Source organism: Balaenoptera acutorostrata, chromosome 4 (assembly GCF_949987535.1).
Source record: "Balaenoptera acutorostrata chromosome 4, mBalAcu1.1, whole genome shotgun sequence".
NCBI classification, from domain to species: domain Eukaryota; kingdom Metazoa; phylum Chordata; class Mammalia; order Artiodactyla; family Balaenopteridae; genus Balaenoptera; species Balaenoptera acutorostrata.
Genome location: NC_080067.1, coordinates 78464803 through 78492014, shown reverse-complemented (window position 1 = coordinate 78492014; position 27212 = coordinate 78464803). Strand labels below are relative to the sequence as shown.

Sequence of the window (27212 nt, the reverse complement as noted above, 5' to 3'; positions counted from 1 at the left end):
TTATATGTTCAATTGTCTGAACAAACTCAATATGGGTCTACACACAATAAAAATGTTAATAATAATAGCTGCTATTTACTAAGTACCTGCTAAATGCCAGGAACTTTACATGCATATCTCAATTAATCCTTTCCACAGTCTGGGACAGTGGGTCGTATTATCTCCATTTTACAGATGGGGAAACTGAGGCCTCTGTTGAGTAACCTGGTTACTTGCTAACCATATTTCCTAAGTGTCTATATATGGCATTTGCTAAATATTTTTCCTAATATGACATTCTGCTAAGTGTCTAAATGTGACATTTGCAAGTAGGATTAGGGTACCTTCCAAATCTGGGCCTCACAGCCCCATCCTATTCACCAGCTCCTATTCACAAGCAAACATGGCAGCCTGGCTCTTACACGTCTGAAAACTTAGGAACCTCAATGGATTCCATCCATTTCTTTGCAAAAACGAACTACATTCGACCCCATGGTCTTCAGTCACTCCCTCCAACTTTCACACATCCTGGATCCTACCTTTTGGAAGGTGACAGAAACACTGCTGTGGTTTGAATGTTAGTGCCCACCCCCTCCCCAAATTTATATGTGGAAATTCTAATTCTGAAATTCTAATGGTATCGGGAGGTGGGGCCTTTGGGAGCTGCTTAGGTCATGAGGGTGGAGCCCTCATGAATGGGATTAGTGTTCTTATAAAAGAGACACCACCCGTTTATAAAAGAGCTCCCTCACCTCTTCCACCATGGGAGGACACAGCGAGTCGCTGGCTGTGAACCAGGAAGAAGGCCTTCATCATGCTGGCACCCTGATCTCAGACTTCCGGCCTCCAGGACTGTGAGAAATAAAGTTATGTTGTTTAAAAGCCACCCAGTCAGGGCGTCCCTGGTGGCGCAGTGGTTAAGAGTCTGCCTGCTAATGCAGGGGACACGGGTTCGAGCCCTGGTCTGGGAAGATCCCACATGCCGCGGAGCGGCTGGGCCCGTGAGCCACAATTACTGAGCCTGCGCGACTGGAGCCTGTGCTCCGCAACAAGAGAGGCCGCAATAGCGAGAGGCCCGCACACCGCGATGAAGAGTGGTCCCCGCTTGCCGCAACTAGAGAAAGCCCTCGCACAGAAACGAAGACCCTACACAGCCATAAAAATAAAATAAAAATAAATAAATTAAAAAAAAAAAAGTCATAATTAGGTTGTTGGGTTTAAAAAAAAAAAAAAAAAAGCCACCCAGTCTGTGGTATCTTGTTAAAGCAGCCCAAACAGTCTCCTTTTGATGGAGGTTCTCACTCCCTTGACTCAAAGATCAATGGGAATCTGAGTCCACGGCATGATGGACCTTTTCATCAACACCAGTCTATTATCACGGGTGCACAGAAAAACAAGTCTGACAACGTGTTTGTTACTCCTCCAGAAATACATATGGTTCCCTGACTTCCTGACTTTGGTATTTTAAAGCTTGACCATAAACAGCTATTGTTCTCAGGTGTGACATCAAGTCATAACAGAGGAGACAAGACAAAGTGAAGCAGCAGAACAGGAATCTGGCAGATGTTGACAAGGAGCTTCCTGATACTAAAACCTCATAGAGCTTAAAAGATAAGTTTTGCAGCCTCTGCTCAAACTTTGCAACTGAATTGTGCAGACTATTTTTCCAGAGCCAGTGAATATCCTGACTTTTAGAGTCTTCAGATAGAAGATGAGGCCAAACTTAGCACTGGGAAGCAAAGGTTGAATCAGAATTTTTTTTTTCATTAATAGCCAATATGATACTGCAGGACAGGGTAGGGGTGTGGGGTGGAGATAGGGGTAGGGGCAAAGCACGATACCCATCATACAGGACAAACTTTGCGGTCCTGTAGGCCTGGTTCAGATCCCAACTCTGCCATTAGTAGCTGTGTTACCTTGGACAAGCTGCCTATATCCCTAAACCTCAGATTCCTTATCAGGAAAGTCAGATAATAATATCAAGCTCACAGGGCTGAGGGAGATTTAAGAGCTGATGCGTGGAGGGCACTTAGTATACAGAGTTTGCATGTATAAGTGACCAAAGCTAAAAGCTATTACTACTTTTAGTTGAGGCACAAATAATAATCCATGCTGCTCCAGACACCTAGGTGTTAGCTTGCAACCTCCTTGGGAGCTTCTGAAACTGGCCCCATAGGTGAAGGGCAGGGAGAGACTGAAGAAAGAGGCAAACCACTGCAGATTGGTAGGTGGCAGGTCTAAGAAGCAAGAGAACCTACTTACCAAGCTTGTCTTGGGTGGCCGCAAGATGAACAGATCTCCACACCCGCCTGCCAGAATCTTGAAGTTTATACAGAGGACTGAACTGGGCTCCATCATGTACAACGTCCAGATGGTCTCAGCACCACATGACTATCTCAAAGCTGTGTCCTTGGGCAGCTTCTAGTGTGAGGAAGACAAGCAGAGCACACATTCCAAGGATGGGGAGGGGGTGAGGGGCCTCCAGTTGCCGGGGTCCAGCTCGTGGGTCACATCCTCTCTACGACCTCCTCCAACACTAGAAGATCCTCAAAACCAGCACTTCTACTGACTACAATAATAAACAGGATTTGGTATAATCCAATTGTCAAGATACGTTTATGCATATGTTTGAAGCTTTTCTCAAGTATAGAACTTTTTTTTCAAGTATGGAACTTTTACTACATGATTAGATTAAAACACCAAATCCATTACACTGATAGGGAACACAGAAACCCAGCCTGCCCTGCCCTGGTGTGCGTAGTTACATAGCAAGCCTGGGTCCTGAGTCTGTACTGTTTTCCTTCTGCAGCAACAGAGGAAATTCATCCTGTTTAGCGCCCACCATCTATTCCCCCTTTCCAGTTAATAGTAGTCAGAATTCCCACTCAGAACTGTACTCCTCACCCCCATCACCTATTTTCAGCTATGTGGCTTGGGATTTGATCCCATCCCCAACCCAGGTATAGACCCTGAATTGTTTAAGCCAAATAACATTTCCCATCCCACTGGCCACACTAATTGGTTCAGGGTTGGGTGCATGACATGCTGGTCTGATCAGAGGAACTAAGAAAAGTACCGATAAAGGTGAGTCTTGGCCCTTCTCTTCTCTGCCAGGCTTGGTGGGGTGAGGCTGCAGGGGTGAGAGGGACATCATTCCTTTGCTGGTATTAATAGTCTCTCCCACCTTTGTAAGTATTCCTCTGTGTTGTGGTGAAAAATGTGTCCTCTGCACCTTCCTGGGGCTGACGAGCAGGTCTTACAGAAGTACTCCACTCTTAACATTCCAATCTCATATTCCCTGGCTTTGTCTGTATAAATTGGGAAAATCATGCAGTCTTTTGGTGAATAGCACACCTCCTCCTGCTTTACGCTTCACCTTTAGGGACATGCTGGGACTTGAGTCTAATTGTAGGTCTAGAAGCAAAGGGAGTGGTGGGAGTGGGTCCTGAGGAGAAACAGCAGACAGAAACTGTCTTGCAAAGCAGCTGCTTTGGGGAGGCCATTACAGTTTCCAATGCAGGGTTAATCCCCTCAGATGCCAGTGGAAAGTCTGCTTCTACTGCTCGAAAAGTCTCACCAGAATTGAGGGACTCAGTGTCCCCGTCTCTCTCAGGGTCTTCCCATTTGTCCTCATTCCAACTTTCAGCATCCCATCTCTTCACAATCAGTGCCCTCACTTTAACAGTAGATACCACTGAGACTGGGAATTCAATTTGCATTGTAATTCAGCCACTCACAGAGTGAGATATGGGGTTTGTTTTTCGGCCAGCTTTTGGGTCATTTTATGAGGATCTTGAGCTGGGAATTTAAAGCCTTGAGCTTATCCTTCTCTTTTCCCACTTTGTCCAGTTAGGAACCAGCAGCCAATCTCATTATACTATTTAGTTTGACTAAAATGTCTGAAGGTCACCCAGGAAATTTCCCTGGTGGTCCAGTGGTTAGGACTCGGTGCATTCACTGCTGAGGGCCTAGGTTCAATCCCTGGTCGGGGAACTAAGATCCCACAAATCTCGTGGCATCGTCAAAAAAAAAAAAAAAGTTCAAAGGTCATCCAAACCCTTGCCTGGAGTATCCAATGGTGATATTTTTCATATCTCTTATATCATCACTCCATGGACTACCAGTACCCTCTTTACCACTTGAAATAGAGTCATTTGTGCCTTTAAATCTAATCAGACTACAGAAACAGTTCCAGCAAATCCAGGACCTATTCAGAAAACACATCCTTAAGATTCTCTTCCTCTAGAACCACCTCCAGTACCAAAATCTGTCAGTCAGAGAAAGAGAATCAGCAGGAGACCTATAGTAAGAAGATTTATTGCAAGGAATTGGCTTATGCATTTGTGGGGCTGGCTAGGTAAGTCCGAAATCTGCAGGGTAGGCCATTAGGAAGGGCAGGCTGCAATTTTGGGGCAGGAGATGAAGCTGCAGTCCACAGTGGAAGTTTCTTCTTATTCAGGAAAGCCTTGGCTCTGCTCTGAAGGCCTTTCAACTGATTGCAACAGGTCCATACAGATTATTATTAGAATAATCCCCCTTACCTAAAATCAACTGATTATGGACTTTCAGGCATCTATAAAATACCTTCACAGCAACACTTAGATTAGTGTTTGACTTAATAACTGGGAACTCTAGCCTAGACAAACTGACACAAAAAACTGACCATCACACCCTAAATAATTCAGTGTTTGTAACTTTCTGAATTTTAGTTCAATGAGATAATTCTTTATGTAACTCACTGATGATTTGCTTTTTCCCCCCAATGTTCTGATAATGGTATTCACCATATATTGTTCTCTGTAGCTGCAATTCCTTTCATTGCTATATGGTATTCCCTTGGGTGAATATACTGAAGCTTATTTACTTACCCTTCTACTGTTGTTTATCAGCTAGGTTACCTCCAGGGGGTTACAAGATTTTTCTTTTTTATTCGTAATAATGCTGCTATAAACATTTATATTCAAGAGTTCTCTGAAGTACATACCTAGAAATGGAATTCCTGAGTCATAGGGTATGCATAGTTTTTTATTTTATTTTTTTTAAAATTTCTCAGTTTTAATTTCTAATATGGTAAATAGCAATAGCTACAGCTCACATAAACAAAAGCTCTTTGGGGTCCTCAATAAATTTTTAATGGGATCTTGATACTAAAATATTTAATATCAGCTGGGTGAGGGAATAAATCCCCATTAAAAAAGAGAAAGTCAAATCCCATTATCAAGAGAATAAGAAGGATGTATTTAAAATTAAAATGAAGAAATCAATGTTGTAGTTAAAGGAAGAAAGAATTCAGAAAGAAACAAAGATATTTTCAGTAAGATTAAGAAAGAAGGTGTTTTAGGCAAAAGATCCATATGGGTATGCACACTTTTAACCTCAAATAAGGCCAACTGTTTTCCAAAGGTTGCTACCAACTAGCAGATAGTGTAGTGCCCCTGTTTCATATGCTCATTTATACTTGGTATTGTCTGACGTTTTGATTTTGTGAATCTCATAGGTATTAACATGCATTTCCTTGATTACTAATATGGTTAAACACTTTTTCTTTTTCTTTTTTGGCTGTGCCTCGAGGCATGCGGGATCTTAGTTCCCTGACCAGGGATCGAACCTGTGCCCCCTGCAGTGGAAGCACAGAGTCCTAACCACTGGACTGCCCGGGAATTCCCGAACACATTTTCAAAAATTTGTGAAATGTTTCTTCTGTGGAATTCCTTTTGAACCATTGGCTGTCTATCTTTTTCTTACTACGTATAGGAATTCTTTATATAGCCTTTATATTTATTGCATGACAAATATCCTTTTCTAGTTTGTGGCTTGTATTCTTAACTCATTTCTATTCCTAATATTGGTTACTTGTGCCTTCTTTTTGTTTCTTGATCATTGTCGCCAGAATTTTGTCAATTTTATGAATATTTTTCAAAAATCAACTTCTGGCTTTGTTCATCTTCTTTTTAAAATTTTTTCTTATCTATAGTTTTTTTTCTTCCTTTTACTTTTTTGGGTGTTATTTTGATATGGACACTTAGCTCATTAATTTTGAGACTTTAACTTTTGAGCTTATTAATTTTTGAGCTTTTCTATGAGAAATATTTAAGGTTATATATTTCTCTAAATACTATATTAACTGCATCCCACAGGTTTTGTTATGTAATATTTTCATCAGCTTTTGTTTCTAAATATTTTCTAATTCCATTGTAATTTCTTCCTTGACTAATGCTTTATGGCTGAAGCGGTTGATTTTTTGATTAAGACTTTATTTTTTGGACTTCCCTGGTGGTGCAGTGGTTAAGAATCCACCTGCCAATGCAGGGGATATGGGTTCGATCCCTGGTCTGGGAAGATCCCACATGCTGCAGAGCAACTAAGTCCGTGTTCCACAACTACTGAGCCCGCGTGCTGCGACTACTAGAGCCCGTGCTCCACAATAAGAGAAGCCATTGCAATGAGAAGCCCGTGCACCACAATGAAGAGTAGCCCTGGCTCGCCGCAACTAGAGAAAGCCTGCGCACAGCAAAGAAGACTCAACACAGTCATAAATAAATAAATAAATAAATAAGACTTTTTTTTTTTAATAGCAGTTTTAGGTCCACTGCAAAATTGAGAAGAAGGTATAGAGGTTTCCCACATACACTCAACCCCTACACATGCATAGCCTCTCCCATTATCAATATCCCCCACCAGAGTGGTACAGTTGTTACAACTGATGAACCTACATCTGCACATCATTGTCACCCAAAGTCTACCATTTCCATTACTGTTTACTCTTGGTGTTGTACATTCTACGGGTTTGGACAAATGTTTTAATGACATGTATCCACCATTATAGTATTATACAGAGTATTTTCACTGCCCTAAAAAACTTCTGTGCTCTGCCCTCACCCCCAGCATTTAATTTTTAATGGTCCAGTTTTGTAGATATTCCACGGATGCTTGAAAATACCATATGTTGGATAGTTATTGGACATAGAGTTCTATATATGTTCATTAGATCATGCTTGTTAATTGTGTTCCTCAAATCTTTTATGTCCTTTATGCTTTTCTACTGCTTATTCACAAAAAATCACAGAAATGTGTGTTGAAATAGCTCATGAGATAGTGGTCTTGACTAATTTTCCATGTAATTTTGTCATTTCAGCTCATTTTTGAAGGTATATCATTTTTTTAAATTGTTATACCGTATTGGAAAATTGAACATTTTATCATTATACAGTTATCTTTTTATCTCTAATAAGTTTTTTCCCTTAAAATATTTTGTCTCCTATAGCTATATGACCTTTCTTTTATTTAGTATTTACCTAGTACATCATTTTTCACCCTTTTACTTTCAAACTTTCTGTACATTTATACTTTCATATGTCTCTTGTAAAGAACAAATAGCTGGATTTTGTTTGCCCAGTCTGACAATGTTTGTCTTTAAAATGCAGCTTTATTTCAAAATATTTAAATTTAGTGCAATTATTGATATATTTATTTCTTCCATCTTATACTGTGTTTTCTTTTTTCATGCCTTTCTATCTTTTGTTTCTCTCTCCTTTCTTGCCTTCTTTTGGATTGGTTTTTATTTTCTTCATTCCTTTTTCTCTAACACTTTGGAAGTTATACTCGATTTCTATTATGTTATAAAATGTAGTACATTATTTAATGTTTTAATATTTAATATAGTATGTGCTATGGTTTTACTATGATGATTCTGAGTGTGCATTTTTCTTTAATCATAGTTGGAATTTCTTTGGCTCCTTGACTCTGTGGATTAGGGTCCTTTGTCATCTATAGAAAGCAATCCACCATTATATTTTCAAATATTGCCTCTTCCCTCATCTTCCCACTCTCTCTCTAGAATTATGACGGAATGTATGATACATCTTCTTGGTCTATCTTGCATGTCTTTTAAACTTCTATTTTATATTTTCCATCTCTCTGCCTCTCTGGGCTATAGTTCAAGTAAGTTCCTCTGTTCTATCTTCCATGTCCCTAATCATCATTTCAGCTGTATCTAATCAGCTGTTAAACCTATCTATTGAATTTTAAATTTCGATTTTTCATTTCTAGGAGTTGTTTGATTTTTTTCTACATCTGCTTCCTCTTTTGTCATATTTTCAAGGCTCTCTTTTATTTACTATATTATGTTAAGGGTACTTATTTGATATGCTAGATCTGATGATTCCAACATCTAAAGTTTTTCTGGGGTCCAAATTCTCAGGGAAACTGCCTTTCTTGGATCCTGATGTTAATCGAATTGGGGTAGGGCAATCTCCCCTGAGAATCTGTATCCATGAGCCTACCCTCATATAGGTTTTCAGCCTGAATTCACATGATTAGGCACTACCTCCCCCAAAAGAAAAGAATCCCTGGAGCTAATAATGTGATTAAAAATGATCCCACACTTATAATGCTCATACAATTATATTTATATATATATATATATATATATTAGGTTGGCACAAGAAATAGCCATGTTCTATACTACCCAAAACAATCCACAGATTTAATGTGATCCCTATCAAAATACCTATGACATTTTTCACAGAACCAGAACAAATAATCCCAAAATTTATATGGAAGCACAAAAGACCCAGAATTGCCACACCAATCCTGAGGAGAAAGAACAAAACTGGAGGCATAACCCTCCAAGACTTCAGACAATACTACAAAGCTGCAATAGTGAACACAGCATGGTATCGGCACAAAAACAGACATATAGATCAATGGAACAGAATACAGCCCAGAAGTAAACCCAACACCTGTGGTCAATTAACCATCAAAAAAGGAGGCAAGAATATACAATGGAGAAAAGACAGTCTCTTCAGCAAGTGGTGTTGGGAAAGTTGGGACAGCCTGATGTAAGTCAATGAAGTTAGAACAAACCCTCACACCATATACAAAAATAAACTCAAACTGGCTTAAAGACTTGGGACTTCCCTGGTGGTCCAGTGGTAAAGAATCTGCCTTCCAGTGCAGGGGAGTTGGGGCTGTGGGCTGCCTCCTTTGAGGCACACAGACATCCAGAGGAGAGGGCTTACCCTAACAACATCAGGTTCTGTTAGCAAGGAGGAAGTGAGACAGAGGATCAGCTGTGTAGCTGCGTCATGTGTGTGGCTGCCATGACGCCAGGCTCTGATTGATGGTTTTCCTCCTTCTTCTCTGACCATTTCTTCTTAGGCGCCTCTTCCTCTGTCCACTCCTGAAATGTCAGTGCTCCCTTCTCATCATCCACACTCTTTGGGTCATCTTATTTATTCTCATGGTTTCAATTTCTTTTTAACGACATCATAAATTGTTTCTTTTCTGAGCTTCAGATTTACTGATAATAATAATGAATACAAACAATAATAGAATTGCCATTTTTAGATACCTATTGCATCCCAGGCACAGTACATTATCTCATTTTACTCTCATCCCTATCTTATAGATGAAAGAATAGGTTTAGAGAGATCAAGTTTTTTGCTCAAGGTAACTGAACGAGTAGGCTAATGAACGTAGGAGTTGGACCCTGTCTGTTTGACTCCAGAACCCTGATATACTTCCTGTTGGGCTTCTGCACCTCCCTCTAACATGGGGCAGCTGAAAAGAACGCATCGTTTCCCCATGACCCAGCCCTACCCCCATGTTCCCTGCAGCAGTGAGGGAACTAGTTTATCCAGTTATTCAGTCCAGAGACCCAGGGGTCATCTGCCATCTTCACGCCTTTTTTTTTTTTTTAATTTAATTAATTTATTTTTTTTTGCCTTCATTGGGTCTTCATTGCTGCACGCGGGCTTTCTCTAGTTGCAGCGAGCGGGGGCTACTCTTCATTGCGGTGTGTGGGCTTCTCATTGCAGTGGCTTCTCTTGTTGCGGAGCACAGGCTCTAGGCGTGCGGGCTACAGTAGTTGTGGTGCACGGGCTTAGTTGCTCCGCGGCATGTGGGATCTTCCCGGACCAGGGCTCCAACCCGTGTCCCCTGAATTGGCAGGTGGATTCTTAACCACTGCGCCACCAGGGAAGCCCCATCTTCATGCCTTTTGTGTGACACTAACTTTGCTTGCTAATCATCCTTTGAGTCCAGCACTTGTTCTTCATCCTTCACTGTCACTACCTAAGTCCAGGTCCGCTGTGACTGGGGTACATGTTGCCTGAGATTCCTCAGCCCTAGGGGTGGCTGTGCAGGGACTTTAGATGGCTGGAGCCCCTGGGTTGTTTGCTTCTAGCTGCAAGCAGCCCCCTCCTTTATTACCCCAGTGTGTCAAACAAAAGGAATCATTTTCTGTGTGTGCATAATGAGAAGAATATCCAGAAGCAAGATCTAGAGTACATGGCACTCACCTTTCTGCTTTCCCTCCCCCACCTGCACCCACCCTCCTAACTGCAGCCAGAGAGAGAGTGCATTTCTCTCCTGTATAAAACCTCGGGGTGGGGGGTCAGCCCCTCACCACCCTCAGGACCAAGTCCACATTCCTGACTGTGACTTCCACGGCTCTCCAAGGCCCCCAGCATCCTCTCCAGCCTCCACTCTCACCCCTTTGTGTACAGAGCTTGATGCTCCAGAAACATTCCGTTTTCCTGTAGTCTCCTCCTCTATTCTTTGCTCACATTGCTTCCTTTTGGGATATGTTTATAATATGGAGGTTAAGACAAGCTTTGGCATCGAGTAGACCGGGTTTCAAATTCTTGCTCTGTCATGGTGAAAGAGCACTTAATCTCTCAACCCCAATGTATAATTTATCTGTAGAATGAGTATAACCTACCTCAGGGCTGTTGTGAACATGGATTAAACAAAGTGCCTGGAACCCCAAGAAGCTCTCCCTGACCCCATTTCGGCAGCACCCTGTGCCAGGCCTTGCACTGCGCTGTGCACTGACCGCGGGTACCATCTGATTGCTTCTCAGTACTGTCTGAGGACCCCCAGTTCCGGGAGCCATTCGTATCCATCTCAGCGCCTTGAGCCCACCTGCATGGGACCACTGCGGGGCTAGGGTCAAGGATAGAGTCGGGGATCCCTGGAGGAGGTGGCAACATAGCAGGGCATTGAACTTAACAAGTGTGGGAGTTCTTCAGAGGGAGACCCCCCGCTGCTCATCCAGCGTCTGGCTCCCCAGGCTGAGGCCACGCTGGAGGAGTGGTCCCGCTGGGCATTCTAGGGGGGTGGAGCCAACAGCATGGGGCATGGCAACTACTCACCTAAACCCAATCAGTATGCAAGCCTGCTCATTTATGCCTATAAGCTCACTGAGCTGCCCAGCGGGGGTCCAAATCCTGCAAATCCCACATCCTCCGGTGTCTGCATAAAGGGATAGCGCCGAGGGCTGTGGAGATTCGACTGTGGAGCAGGGGAGGGGTTGCCGATAACCACAGACAGGGGCATCCGGCGCGCGCGCCTGTGCGGGGGATGTCGGAGCTCAGGCAGCAGGGAGAGACCATCTCAGTGGCAGGGGTACAGAGAAGCAGAAACCACTACGCCGGGCGCGGGTTGGGGTGGGTGGGAAGGAAGGTGGGGAAGAGATCACATCAGTGGAGCGAGAGGACCGGAAGGTTGGACAGAGACACTTGTCTTTCTCGCTGAGTCAGAGGGCCGGGGCTGGCTCTTGGTGGTCCACCTTTCTCTGCCGCCCACTGTGTGCGTAGCATCGTGTCCTGGAGACACAACTGTGAATGAGCATGGTCCAGAATGGCAGTCATAGCATGTGGCTCATTCCAAGGAACGTCTTTACCTTCAAACTTAAACTTCTTCCTGACAAAACTGCAGGGTCGTTGCTTTATGGGAAAGGGCGGTGGGCCCAAGGTTCAGTCCCTTCTCTGGATCCAGTCAGTATTCGGAGCAGGTTTTAAAGACTGCATGGGAGGAAGTGCTGGAGAAGGGGGCCCCTGCGCAGCAGCCAAAGGCGTCTTCTCTGGCTCAAAACGCGCCAGGACCATGTCCCTCAAGGGCAAGGTCTTGTTCCAAACTCTGGGGTCCATCCCAGGGGCAGGGAGTGAGAGTGGCTTTCCTGAGTCCATTTTCTTGTTTGGTGTTGCATTTCATCCTCACCTCCACCCAGAGCCCGGCAGTAAACCCTGCAGGGCGCCCCATCGTGGAAGCATTGCAATGTCTGTCCCTGGTGCCTCCTTCTCTGGCTGCCCAAACGGGCCCATGTTTATCCTTTGATTAACAGAGAATGCAACACACAGCATTAAACATACATAAGGGAGAGTGGAAGAGAGTAAGGTATCTCCATTAACTAGCATACATCATTTAACCATCCGTGACCTCGCGGTTCCCACCTGGAAAATGGGAACTCGGCTCTCTGGCAGGGAGTTTCTAGGTGTTAATAATTTCGACAGTGGTTCCCACTTTCCTGAGGTGAAGGCGTCTGGGGAGAAGGTACGGTGGGGGATGTCCTCCTTAAGGAAAACTGTCCTTGTCATATCGTGCATCCCACGCAAAGGCCCGGACAGCACCAACCAGAGCGCCACAGGGTCGCCTGGAGCAGCCTTGGTGACAGGACTTTGGCTCTTGTCTGTGCCCCCATGTGACTCCTGGTCAGGGAGGCCATCCTCTCACCCTTCGAGAGGACAGGCCTGGCCCAAAGGGCATCCCATGAGACCGGAAGTGGCGATTCTTCTCCGGTACATGCGGACCTGTGCTCACAGGTTTCGGGCTCAGCACTTTGCAGCGTCTTTTGGCTTCATCTTCACAGGGACCCTGGGAGGTAGCCTTATATTCCCATTTTATAGACAGGGAAAGTGAGGCTCAGTAAAGTTACGGAACCACCCAACAACACGGTAGTAGGAGAGGATTCAAGTCTAGGTCTCTGTCTGGGTCCAAAGCTAGCGCTCGAAAGTGGAGGATACCCACAGCCTCCCTTCCCCTTCCCAAGAAAACTGCGAGCTTCCTGTCTCCCCTTGATTGGGGCCGGTCAGTGTTCAGAGCCGGTGGATCCCGGTTTGAGGAAAGTTGCCCCCGAAAATGTAGAGGCCAAAGGTCCCTTGCTTGCCTCCCGAGTCTAGCTTCTGCTGGTCTCTGGGCAGCTAGCAAAGGTAAGAATGGAAACAATCGCCTTCCTCCCTGACCTTCCCTCCTTCCCCCTTGACCCCCATCAACTCTTCCCGAGCTGCTTGGGCGACTCACCGAGCGCTGCTCCGAGCTGCACCTGACCCGCTGGCGGCTTGCGGCCCCGCGAGAGCCCGCACAGGGGGTGGGTGCACCAAAGGGCTGGAGCCGGGAGGCGTGTCCTCAGCGCGGCCGCCTCTCCGTCCGGTCCAGGGAATTAGGCAAGCCACGCAGTGCGCCAGGCGCGGCGGAGGTGTGGAGGAGAGGGCTGGATACCAGCGCACCGGCGGGCGGGGCCGCCCAAGCCGTCCCTCGCGGTTCCAGCGAGGTCGGGGGGACGATGGAGGGTCCCCGGTGGCCCTTGGGCCGTGGCACGCCGGGCAGCGGCTGGTCTCTCCCCTCCCCGCCTTCCAGCTCGTCCCCCTAGCAGCCCCCTCCTTGGCGAGCCACGCCTGGTGAGCCGCCTTTTAAGCACGCGGGGCAATTAAGCAGAACATTTCTAGGCCATACTTCTTTGTCATTCAAAAGAAGAATTTCTGAGTTCTCTGTGGGTGGGGCTTGCTACGGCTAAGATGACCTGCTCTGTTGGTGGAGCAGATCAGGGAGGACAGGCTCTGTGGGCCTGGTTTGGGAAGCCGCGCCGAAGACGCAGGGTCGGTTTCGCCCGGACGCAGCTCCTTCTCTGCAGCGGCGGGCGCCGCTTCCCCCCCACCCCTCTGCATTCCACAAGTGGGGGACAGGTCACTAGCCCAGGGTTGCCCGGCAGCCGGGGCCGGAGAAGGTCACTGTGTGCCCGGGAGCCCAGGCTCCCTTCTCCGGCGCCAGGCCCGCCGAGCCCGCCGCTCCTGGTCCCTCCGTGGGGTGACCGACCCCCCCCCCCCCCACTCGCGGGCTCCATGACGGAGCTCGGTGCGCCACTGGGGGGCTCGTAGCCTCCCGGGTCCCTCTGGGGTCCCTCTGGGTCCCCGGGGCTGTGGACGGATTGTGGTGGCCGGCGACTACTGCCCTCTAGCGCGGGAGTGTTTCACTAAGCCTGCCGGGGGAGGCTGACCTGGCCTAGAGGAGAGACTCCTGTCCTCTGTGCCCAATCAAATGTTTTTTGGAAGGTCTTAAGCAGAGTCCCTTCACCTGTATTCCCTTTCATGCTGCACAGCAGCCCTCACATTAAAAAACAACAAAACAGCCCCTACCTACTTTACTGAGATATTATGTACATACAGTAAATACCAGATATTTTAAGTACTGAATACAGTATAGACAAGGGCTCATTTCCCCCACTCTGGCCCAGCTGGAAGGTGCTGTCTGCCCCTCCCTTGGGACCCCTGCCCCCTGGGGATCTTCATCTCTCTACTTGCCAGGGCAGGGCTTTGTCACCCTTCAGTTTCCTTGTGTCTAATTGAAGTCTTTCCTGCTTTAGCCTACATTTTTAATCAAAGTAATACATGGGCACAGATAAAAAAGTTCAGATGGATATACAAAGCTTACATGACAAGCAGCAGCCTGGTATGAGAGCCCTTCCTAAGCCTGAAGATGTAACCAGGTAACCCCGAGGCCTTCTCTTCTCTGGTCAGGGCCCCCTTCTTCCAGTCCTCCAGTCCTCCCTGCTCTTCCTTTGTCCCCCCTCCTCGTTCATCTTCCTCCTCCTCCTTGTCACCATCTGAAATCAGGACTAGACTCTAGGAAACTGAAAGACAGGTGCAGAGCCTGTGCTGGAACCGTCTTCAGTTCCTCCTCTCTCTGCCCTGGGCCCACATGGAGCGGGACAAAATTCTCAGGTGGTGCAGGCTCCAGAACAGCTGAGGTCCTGGCTCAGGTCCTCCTGTGGTTTTCCTAGGTCACAAGTCACAGGTCAGTTGTGGCAACAGTGTTTCCCATCTCATCCGGGGGCTACAAGGAGCCGGGATGGGGAGTCAGCACCTGGGTAATGACCTGGCTCTGCCACCAACTAGACAGATGTGTGACCCTGGGCAGGCTGATTCCTTTGTCTGTGCTCCAGCTTCTCCATCTGTAAAATGACACTGTCGTCTCTAGAAAACCGCAAAGCTCTAATGTCTTGGAGGTAAGTCACTTGAAATAGTCCTGGCCTTCTCCGGCCAGGATGGCTCTGACCAGTATCCCATGGCTTGGCCATTGTGATGCCCTCCCGATTCGCTGTGCCCAACCAGCTCAGGAGCCGTGGTGGTGGTGGGGCATCCTGCCTGCTTTACCATCTCCTCAGCCTGCCTAACAAAACAGCCTCTTCTCTTGGCCCCCAGGCAAAGGATGGGAGGAAGCAGCCATGGCATCATGGGAGGGAGTATTTGGCCATTTGATTTAAAGGACACTTTTTACCCCAAAGGAAGATTTGAATTAAAACACTTAATCCAAGTTACACAAATCCTGATTAATTTTTGGACAGAATTTTCCAGAGTGAACTTCACTAAGCTGACAATTACTTCATCAATTTTTTTTTAGTGGTGATTTTTCTTTCTTTTTTTTAAAAATTAATTTTATTGATTTATTTATTATTTTTGGCTGCATTGGGTCTTCGTTGCTGTGAGCAGGCCTTCTCTAGTTGTGGTGAGCGGGGGCTACTCTTCGTTGCATGTGCAGGCTTCTCATTGTGGTAGCTTCCCTTGTTGTGGAGCACGGGCTCTAGGTGCGTGGGCTTCAGTAGTTGTGGCATGCAGGCTCAGTAGTTGTGGCTCGCGGGCTTAGTTGTTGTGGCTCGCGGGCTTAGTTGCTCCGTGGCATGTGGGATCTTCCCAGACCAGGGCTTGAATCCATGTCCCCTGCATTGGCAGGCAGATTCTTAACCACTGCGCCACCAGGGAAGTCCCAATTTTAAAAAAATTATACAGTTTTTAAATTTTTAATAAACTTCTTTTAATATCATTTTTTAAAACGATTGATTTAATGGCCTACCTTAATGGTTCTACTAACATCTTCTGCTCCTGTATGACACGAAGTGCTCAGACATCAGGTGTGTGCACCGGGATCAGCTTTGCCTGGGACCTCTGCGAGTTTCGATTTCCAGCGTGGAAGCCTCATCTTCTCCCTAAAACGGGAAGGGAAACCACAGAATGTGAAGAGTGTGACCTAGGTCTGCCTCCCTCAGCTGTGTGATCCTGCATCACTTGCTTAAATCCCCTGAGCCTCATTTTTCTCACCTATAAAATGGGGAGAGTAATACCTACTGCCTACCTCAGAAGAGCTGTTTGTAGTATATAAAAATAAGTAATTATTACCATAAACCACAATAGCATTAAATAATCACTTGTGTAAAGCTCTAACTCCCAGCGCATAGTGGGAACTCCCACCTGTTATTTCAGATAACAGAAATGTTATTCTGTTATCATCACCATCATGATTAATGAAACAAGCACCATTTGCTTGCTCCGACCACTGGGTGGCACCACAGATTTGGTTCTGTGACTATTTCGATCTCAAAGGCAGCATTTGTGTTTGGACCATGTAACAGTGCTGTTTTTTGAAGGTCAAAACTAGCTGATTGTTGACAGTTTCATATGGTTCCGCCTAAGTTTTGTGGTGCTGCCTGCCTTGGGCTGTTTCCTTTTGGCTCTGTCTCAGCAAAGCAGGGACTCACCAGTTGAAGCCTTCAGGAAGCCTGGGCTGTATCTATGACGTGGATGGCCTAGGCTGCTGGACTCGCCACCAGAGACTTAGGGACAAGGGCCCATCCAAGCTGGGAAGAGAGAGCTAGAAGGTCAGCATCAGAGTTAAGGACAGAGCCAGAGACACAGAGAAGCAGTAGGCTGGTGATCACAGGGATTTGCTCTGTAGAAGTGAAGGTCTCCCATTTTCCATGAGTTCAAATTTCCTTGCTGAGCCCAGAAAGCCATTTCCCAAGAAACTCAAATGACATACCATGCCCAGATGATGCTGACCTTTGTTCTTTGCTTCCCGTTCCCTCATTCCCTCATGAGGAGTGCTGGCCTTGGGCCCCCAGCATAGTGAAAGAAGTTGAGAAACAGATCTCAAATCATTAACAGAATTGACTGGTGACCCTAAGAGGGGAGTGACTCACCTGAAGGCTAGATGGGGCTCCAGGCCTCATAGCTCCCTGGGCCCAGGGATGGTCCTCAGGCAAAGAGCCCCCCTTGTCTGACCTAAAGCTAAGCAAAGCTTCATATTTGTATTGGCGGGGAGGGGTTTCCTTTGGGCCATTTTCTGTGCCTCTCCAGCCATAAGGAACCAGGTTTTTCATATATAAATCAACTTGGATCTATTAAAGGAACAGGAGCACTTGATGAGTAGCTTCTTTGTATTTGCACATTTAACTTTTTTTTCAGAGACAAGGGTTCAAATCAGAAAGTTTCTTTGTGTGTGAAGAATTCAAGTAATTAAAAAAAAATAGCTATCTTCCAGAAATATGAGAATCATTTAATATTAGGAAATCCATCAATATAATTTACCATATTAATAGAGCAAAAGAGAATCATATGATTACCTCTATAAAGGCTGAAAAATTCAACAACTGAATCTTGGTAAACACTCAATAAAATAGGAGTAGGTATATACTTCCTTAACATGATAAAATATATTTTTCTCAATATCAAAGGCAGCATTGTGCTTAGTAGAGAGAAGCTTTCCCAACTCAAAGTCAGGAACAAGAGAGATTTGTCCACTTTTACAGCTGTTATTTTACAGCTACATCCATTTTTCTGTATGTAGTAGCCAATGTGATTTGACAAGAGTAGAACATAGAAGTATAGAACTCAGAAAGCAGGAGGAAAAATTATTATTTCCAGATAGCATAATTTTATACCTGGAAAACCCAAAAGATTTGACTCAAAATGTATTAAACACCAAATGCTGGTGAGGATGTGGCACAATAGGAACTCTCATTCGTTGCTCATGGGAATGCAAAAGGGTACAGCTACTCTGGAAGACAGTTTGGTGGTTCCTTACAAAACTAAACATATTATTATCATACAATCCAGCATTGTGTTCCTTGGTATTTACATAAATGAGTTGAAAACGTATGTCCACATGAAAAACTGCACACAAATGTTTATAGCAGCTTGATTCGTGATTGCCAAAACTCGGTAGCAACCAAGATGGCCTTCAGTAGATGAATGGATGAATAAACTGTGGTAGAGGCAGGCAATGGAATATTATTCAGTGCTAAAAAGAAGTGAGCCATCAAACCATGAAAAGACATGGAGGAAGCTTAAGTGCATATTGCTAAGTGAAAGAAGCCAATCTAAACAGGCTACATACTGTAGCCAACTGTATACTGATCTCAACTGTATAATATTCTGGAAAAGGCAAAACTATAGAAGTAGTATAAACATCAGTGGTTATCAGAGGTTCACGGCAGGGGAGGATTGAATAGATGGAGTACAGAATTTTTAGGCCAGGGCAACTATTCTGTATGATACTATAATGATAGATACATGTCATTACGCACTTGTTAAAATCCATAGAATGTGCAACACAGAGAGTGAACTCTAATGTAAACTATGGATTTTGGTTGGTAATATGTCAATGTTGGTTCATCATTTGTAATAAATGTATCACTCTGATATAGGATATTGATGGTGAGGGAGCTTGTGTATGTGGCAGGGGAAGGGCAGGGACAGGGGGTGTATGAGGACTCTTTATATTTTCCATTCAACTTTTCTGTGAACCTAAAACTGCTTTTTTTTTTTAAAAAAAAATTTATTAAAAAGAAAATATTACAAGTAGCAAAATAATGCAGTAAGACTTCTGGTTTAAAATTAATATTCAGAAACTATAGATTTCACATTTACAAACAACAGCTAGTTAGAAAAACTAATGGAAGAAAATAATCTATTTAAGAATCTGTAATTTAAAAAACTCCCTACAAACAAAAGTCCAGGACCAGATGGCTTCACAGGCGAATTCTACCAAACATAAAAAGAAGAACTTAAACTGATCCTTCTCAAACTCTTTCAAAAGATTGGAGAGGAGGGAACACTCCCAAAGACATTCTATGAAGCCACCATCACCCTGATACCAAAACCAGACAAAGACACAGCAAAAAAGAAAATTACAAGTCAATATCTTTGATGAATATAAATGCAAAAATTCTCAACAAAACATTAGCAAACCATAAACCAACACTTAAAAAGATCATACACCACGACCAAGTTGGATCCAGCCCAGGGTTGCAAGGATGGTTCAACATATGCAAATCAATCAATGTGATACACCACATCAACAAAAGACAGGACAAAAATCAAATGATCATCTCAATAGATATAGAAAAAGCATTTGATAAAATTCAACATCAATTTATGATAAAAACTATTACCAAAGTGGGCATAGAAGGAACATATCTCAACATAATAAAAGCTATCTATGACAAACCCACAGCCAATATAATGCTCAATGGTGAAAAGTTGAAAGCCTTCCTACTAAAATCTGGAACAAGACAAGGATGACCATTCTCACCACTTCTATTCAACATAGTATTGGAAGTCCTAGCCACAGCAATTAGACATGAAAAAGAGATAAAATGTATCCAAATTGGAAGGGAAGAGTTAAAATTGTCATTATATGCAGATGACATGATACTATATATAGAAAACCGTAAACACTGCACTCAAAAACTACTAGAACTGATAAACAAATTCAGCAAAGTAGCAGGATACAAGATTAACATACAGAAGTTGGTTGCATTTCTTTACACTAACAATGAAATATCAGAAAAGAACTGAAAACAAACAATCCCTTTTAAAATTGCAGCAAAAAAATAAAATACTTAGGAATAAATCTCACCAAGGACGAGAAGACTTATATACTGAGAATTATAAAACATTAATAAAGGAAAGTGAAGGTGATTCAAAGAAATAGAAAGATAACCCATGCTCTTGGATTGGAGGAATCAGTATTGTTAAAATGGCCATACTACACAAAGCAATCTACAGATTTAATGTGATCCCTATCAGATTACTCATGGCATTTTTCATAGAACTAAAACAAATACTCCTAAAATTTATATGGAACCAAAAAAGACCCAGAATTGCCAAAGCAATCCTAAGAAAAAAGAACAAAGCAGGAGGCATAACCCTCCCAGACTTCAGACAATACTACAAACCTACAGTAATCAAAACAGCATGGTATTGGCACAAAACCAGAAATATGGATCAATGGAACAGAATAGAGAGCCCAGAAATAAACCCACACACCTATGAATAATTACTCTTCAACAAAGGAGGCAAGAACACACACTGGGGAAAAGACAATCTCTTCAGCGAGCGGTGTTGGCAAAGTTGGACAGCCACATATAAATCAATGAAGTTAGAACACTCCCTCACACCAGACACAAAAATAAACTCAAAATGGCTTAAAGACTTAAACATAAGACCTGACACCATAAAACTCCTAGAAGGGAATATAGGTGAAACATTCTCTGCATAAATCATACCAATGTTTTCTTAGGTCAGTCTCCCAAAGCAATAGAAATAAAACAAAGATAAACAAATGGGACCTAATCAAACTTACAGGCTTCTGTACAGCAAAGGAAACCATAAACAAAACGAAAAGACAACCTATGCACTGGGAGAAAATATTTGCAAATGATGTGACTGACAAGGGCTTAATTTCCAAAATATACAAATAGCTCATACAACTCAAAAACAACAACAAAAAAAACTCAATCGAAAAATGGGCAGAAGACCTAAATAGACATTTCTCCAAAGAAGACATACAGATGGCCAACAGGCACGTGAAAAGATGTTCAACATTGCTAATTATTAGGGAAATGCGAATCAAAACTACAATAAGGTACCACCTCACACCAGTCAGAATGGCCATCATTAAAAGGTCTACAAATAATAAATGCTGGAGAGGTTGTGGAGAAAAGGGAACCCTCCTACACTGTTGGTGAGAATGTAAATTGATACAGCCACTATGGAGAACAGTAAGGAAGTTCCTCAAAAAACTAAAAATAGAGTTGCCATATGATCAAGCAATCCCACTCCTGGAAAAATATTTGGACAAGTCTATAATTTGAAAAGACACATGCACCCCTGTGTTCACAGCAGCACTATTCACAATACCCAAGACATGGAGGCAACCTGAATGTCCATCGACAGATGAATGGATAAAGAAGATGTGGTACATATATACAATGGAATAATACTCAGCCATAAAAGGAATGAAGTAACGCCATTTGCAGCAACATGGATGAACCTAGAAATTATACTAAGTGAAGTAAGTCAGAAAGAGAAAAACGAATACAATGTGCTATTACTTATATGTGGAATCTACAACATGACACAAATGAACATATCTAGACTTACAGACATAAAGAAGAGACTTGTGGGACTTCCCTGGTGGCACAGTGGTTAAGAATCTGCCTGCCAATACAGGGGACACGGGTTCGATCCCTGGTCCGGGAAGATCCCACATGATGCAGAGCAACTAAGCCCATGCACCACAGCTACTGAGCCTGTGCTCTAGAGCCCGCGAGCCACAACTACTAAAGCCTGCGCACCTAGAGCCCATGCTCTGCAACAAGAGAAGCCACTGCAATGAGAGGCCTGCACACCGCAACAAAGAGTAGCCCCGCTTGCTGCAACTGGAGAAAGCCTGTGTGCAACAACGAAGACCCAATGCAGCCAAAAATAAATAAAATAAATAAAAATTAAAAAAAAAGAACAGACTTGTGGTTGCCAAGGGGGAGGGGTTGAAGGGGATGGATTGGGAGTTTGGGGTTAGCAAATGCAAACTATTGTATATAGAATGGATAAACAGCAAGGTCCTACTTTATAGCACAGGGAACTATATTCAATATCCTGTGATAAACCATAATGGAAAAGAATATTAAAAAGAATATATATATGTGTGTGTATGTATATATAACTGAATCACTTTGCTGTACAGCAGAAATTAACACAACATTGTAAATCAACTATACTTCAATTAAAAAATTTAATAAAAGAAAATCTATTTATAATTACAAAACAACATAAAATGGAAAAATTAGAAATAAACTTAATGAGATTTATGCAATATATTTATTAATAAAACTTTAAAATTCTACTAAGGGATACTAAAGATGATTTGAACAAACAGAAAAAAATTCCACATTTTTAGAAAGTCCATTACTCTAGGTTGTATAAATTTAACAAGAGTCCAATAAAAATACCAACAGGTTAAATATTATAAATCAATGTTACCTCAATTAAAAAAAAATACCAGCAGGATATTTTTTTTAACCAAACAAGTAGGAATATCCAGGACAAATGAGAGGGAACCAGACTTATCAGCGATTAAAATGTCTTATCTTATCATGCCTATTATAATTAAACTAGTGTAGTACAGGCACAGGGCGAGACAGATCAATGGAACAGAATAGAAAGTACAGGAAAAGATTGAAATACAAGGGAATTTAGGATATGATAAAGTCACAATTCCAAATCAGCGGAGGAAAACTATTCAATATAAAACTGCTAGGCAAACAGGGTAGTCATCTGAAAAAAAAAAAATAAGAGTTTTATCAATACCATATACTTCACAGCAAGATAATTCTGAGATGGACCAAATATGTAAATATTAAAACACTGAAACCACAAAATAATGAAGAAGCAATGGAAGAGTTAAAAAATAACTTTGCAGATGAGAAAGCACTTCAAAGTATGGCACAATACCCAGGAGCCTTAAAAGAAAAGGAGAGGGCTTCCCTGGTGGCAAAGTGGTTAAGAATCCACCTGCCAATGCAGGGAACACGGGTTCGAGCCCTGGTCCGGGAAGATCCCATGTGCTGCGGAGCAACTAAGCCCGTGTGCCACAACTACTGAACTCACGTGCCACAACTACTGAAGCCCATGCACCTAGAGCCCGTGCTTCGCAACAAGAGAAGCCACCGCAATGAGAAGCCCACGCACCACGATGAACAGTAGCCCCCGCTCGCTGCAACTAGAGAAAGCCTGCACACAGCAACGAAGACCCAATGCAGCCCCCCAAAAAAACAGTAATTCTTTAAAAAAAAAAAAAAAAAAGGAGAAAATGGTACTACATAAAATTAAACAAATTCTCTGGGGCAAAAGACACTATAATCACAGGCAAAGGCAAAAAATTAGGAAAGAATAACTATGTCAACAGATTCATGCTAAAAGAAATATAAATTAAAACTCACTGAGATAACATTTTTACCTATTTGTTTAGTAAAAATCATAAAGTCTGGTAATAGGTTATCAGAGAGTTGGAGAAATGGGTATTTTCTTATGTTGCTGGTGGCTATGTAAACTGGCACAACCTCTGAGGTTGATAAAATCTATAAAAATTACCATTATTATTTTTAAAGACAATGGTTGTTTGGTGTATATAATGTTATTTCCATTTACTTACTCAGCACACCCTCTTTCATCTTAAATCTTAGATTGCTCTTGTGAAGTCATTTTTTCCCCTATAGTGCAGGTTTCTTGATGGTAAACTCTCAATTTTTATCACCCTCAATCTTGGAAGATAGTTTTATGGGTTCATAACTCTAGGTTGATAGTTATTTTCTATCCACATTTGCAAGATTATATTCACTATCTTCTGACTTCTGTGTTGCTGCTGAGGAGTCCACTGTCTTTCTAATTGTGGATTCTTCGTGGACCACCTCTCCTTTCTCTCTGGCTGTCTTTAAGATCTTACCTTTGTCTTTTGTGTCTTCAGTTTTACTGAGCTGTGTCTAGGTATGGATTTATTTTTATTTATCCTGCTAAGTATGCATTTCTGTTCCTAAACCTCTAATATCATGTTTTTCACTAGTTCTAAAAACTTCACAGCCATTATCCTTTAAATATTTTCTTTCCGTCATTCTCTCTATTCTCCATTTTTGAGGATCTGATTATATACATTTGCTTATAATAGAGCTTTTTAGTCTAACCTTCCTATCTCTTAATTAGTGCTTCCTTTATGTTTTCTCTCTACTTATCTCTCAGTGTTGCACCTTTGGAGTTTATTAACTCCCACTTCTCTTTATCTGTGCCTAACTGATATTTTAAGAATTATATTTTTCATTTCAAAAAATATTAATCTGTCTGTTCATTCCTGGTATTCTCTTGTTGCTTTATTATTTCTCATCTCTGTGATTGCTTTATTATTTCTTTAAGCTTTTCATATATAGCCGTATTTTTTAAACTTCTATTTAAGAATAATTTTAGATTGCAGAAGAATTGTAAAGATAGTTCACGTAGCATGGCTTCCCTTCATGTTAACATTTTATATAACCATGGCATATTCACCAAAACTAAGAAATTAACATTCCACTAATGCCTTTTCTGTTCCAGGATCCCATTAGGATACTGTGATGCACTTAGTCATCATTATTCCCTAGATTCCTGTAAGCTACAATTGTATCTGTCTTGCCTTGTTTTTCATGACCTTAACTTTTGAAGAATGCTGGTCAGTAATTTCATAGAATGTCTCTCAATTTGGGTTTGTCTGATATCTTCTCATGAAGATAAAAACAAAAAAGCAAAGATACAGATGATTTGTTTGATTTCTTTGATTTGTTTGACTCAGTTAAAAATCTTAAGAGTGAAGGTGTATCAGGAGATGGCGGCACCTGGTGGACCATCTCCCAAAGGTGACAGCCAGGATGAAATCCTCTGTGAATTAGAAATACATCATGGGATCTGGACTGGTTTGTAAAACATCGCATTAAGTGAAAGATAAAGCGAGAAGGAGAATGAGATTTATTAGCACAGGACAATGTATATATTAGTTCAAGACACATACCCATGAAAACACACATCCTTTACACAAGTGCAAGGAAGCACATCGAACACAGTAGAATGGATACCCCTGGTAGGGTCAAGGAGGAATGGGGGCAAGAGCTGGGCCCAGGGATAAAGGGAGATAATAAATAAATAAAACAGGAGATGGGCCTTGTGGGTTGGTAATGATGATAAACTCTGAACTGAGACAGATGATAAACTCACCACCTTCTGGATACAAACCTGATTGTAATCTTTCCTATCAGCAGAAAGGTCTCAGCATGTGCTAAGTGACCCTAGTGGTCATGGGGCCTGTGGATAGCAAATTCTCCCCAGAAAACCTCAAGTGACTGGGAGCCCAAAGGCAGCTTTGGGGGTGGGCACTGCCCATTCCCAGCACCAGGCACTAGGTCAGCTGCCCTCCCAGCCCAGGCAAAACCCCCTCAAAACTGGCATCTCTTGGGGGAGGCATGCATTCTGAGCTGAGCCATCCAGAAACTGGCTCCAGCTCAACTCAAGCTTCTGGATTTCTCAAGGTTTGAACTCCTGAGAGCAAAGTCCTCCAGGCCAGGTTCCAAGCTGGCCAAGACTTCTCTTCATGGCTCCCTCACCTCCTGTTCCCACAGGAATGTCTGGGTGGCAGCAGATCTAGCCCCAGGATGGGCTGCAAGAAATCTCAGAGAGAAATGGTCCCAATAACAACCTTCAGAGCATTAAGAATAGGAGTTTTAAAAAAATCTTACATTGTCTAAGGACTTGAATAGACATATCTCCAAAGAAGATATACTAATGGCCAATAAGCACAGAAAAGATGCTCGACATCACTAATCATTAGGGAAATGCAAACCAAAACCACAATGGGAAACCTCTGCACACCCAGTTAGGATGGATAGTACAAAAAAGAAAAATAAAATAACAAGTGCTGAAGAGGATATGGAGAAATTGGAAGCTTTGTGCATTGTTGGTGGGAATGTAAAATGGTGCAGCCTCTGTGGAAAACAGCATGGCAGTTCCTTAAAAAATTAAAGACGAAGTTACCATGTGATCCAGCAATTCCATTTCTGGGTATATACACAAAACAATCGAAAGCAGGAACTCGAAAAGTTACTTGTACACTCATGTACATAGTGGCATTAAAAAGGGGGAAGCAACAGTGCCCATCGACAGATGAATATATAAACAAAATGTGATAGAGACATACAGTGGAATATTATTTAGCCTTAAGAAGGAATGAAGTTCTGACACACATGACATGGATGAACCTTGAAGATATCATGCTATGGGAAATATGAAATAAGCCAGTCACAAAAGGATAAATGATTCCTCTTGTATGAGGTCCCTAGAGTAGTCAAACTCTTAGGGACAGAAAGTAGGATGGCTGTTGCCAGGGGCTGGGGACGAATGGGAGGTTAGCGTTTAATGTATACAGAGTTTCAGCTGGGGAAGAGGAAAAAGTTCTGGAGATGGATGGTGGTGATGGTTACAGAACAGTGTACATGTACTTATCACTACAGAACTGTACACTTAAAAGTTATTAAAATGCTAAGTTTTTATGTCATGTATATTTTACCACAATAAAAAAAATATAAAGTTGCCTAAGACAAGATCCTGCAAAGCAGATGCATTTCTATTAAAGCAACCTCCACCTCACCACTTGTAGGTCTCAGAGGAAACCTAAGGTTGGGAGAGGAAGGAGGCCTGACTTTTAAAAAGTTCTTTAGCCTCTGATGGAAATGGAAATGGGAAGAAGATTAAGGGCTTTAAAAGCTTGGAGTCCTAAGACACCTCTGGGGGAGGACATTTCCTGTCATCCTCTCTTGAGCAGGAGCCAGCAACCCTGTCCTTTTGCAGGAGGAAAGGTCTGGAAATGGGTGTACATGCTTACACGTGTGTACACACATCCATCATGTACATGTGGGTACATGCACATGCACTGACGGAGGTTGGTGTCTCTTACTGAAATAAATAAATTAATCAAACCACCCCCGAGCTTAGTAGCTGGGGCAGGTGGCCCTTGTCAGCCTGCATGTCCTTCCTCCCTAGTCATACCCATTCTTTGCTGTAGGTCTCTGGTCCAGGAGGGCTGATGGCACAGACCTGCAGGCAGAAACTGCTCTCAGCTCTTGGTAGCCCCTCAAAAGGAGGGACTTTATGCCCTGACGCTCAGCTGAGCAGCCAACGGCTAAGTAGCTTTGCTGCAAAATTCTCTCCTTTCAGAGATAAGCTCAGTCCCCAACCCATCTCTAACCTGGGCAGGACCAGCACTTCTGTTATCAGTGAGGAGCCCACACTCCCACAAACGCTGACCCAGGTTTCCTGCCCTGGGTCGGGGGCCCCCCTGATCAGGGCCCTGAGATGATCGTGTGGATCTGAGCACAGGAGATAAGGGCAATTGCACCTGGACTTTGGCTGGGGTGTCCTGGAGGCTGCAGGCAGGCAGTCCTGCCCTCGCTGTGGCAGGTGCGCCGATGCCGACTTGCCACCACCGTGCTCTGCTGGCTGTGCCTGGGTTCAAATCCCAGGAAGTCCCGTGATTCTCATAGCCTC

At 43.2% G+C, this 27212-nt stretch overlaps 1 non-coding gene across 1 annotated transcript; it reads right to left on the bottom strand.

Moving 5' to 3' along the window:
• Window positions 1-762: 762 nt before the first annotated feature.
• LOC103021112 (uncharacterized) lies at window positions 763-13165 on the bottom strand. Its single transcript, XR_009008185.1, has 3 exons — window positions 13063-13165; window positions 2242-2400; window positions 763-831 (listed from the first exon to the last, which is right to left on the bottom strand). It is a non-coding gene; the product is annotated as an uncharacterized LOC103021112 (transcript).
• Window positions 13166-27212: the final 14047 nt, after the last annotated feature.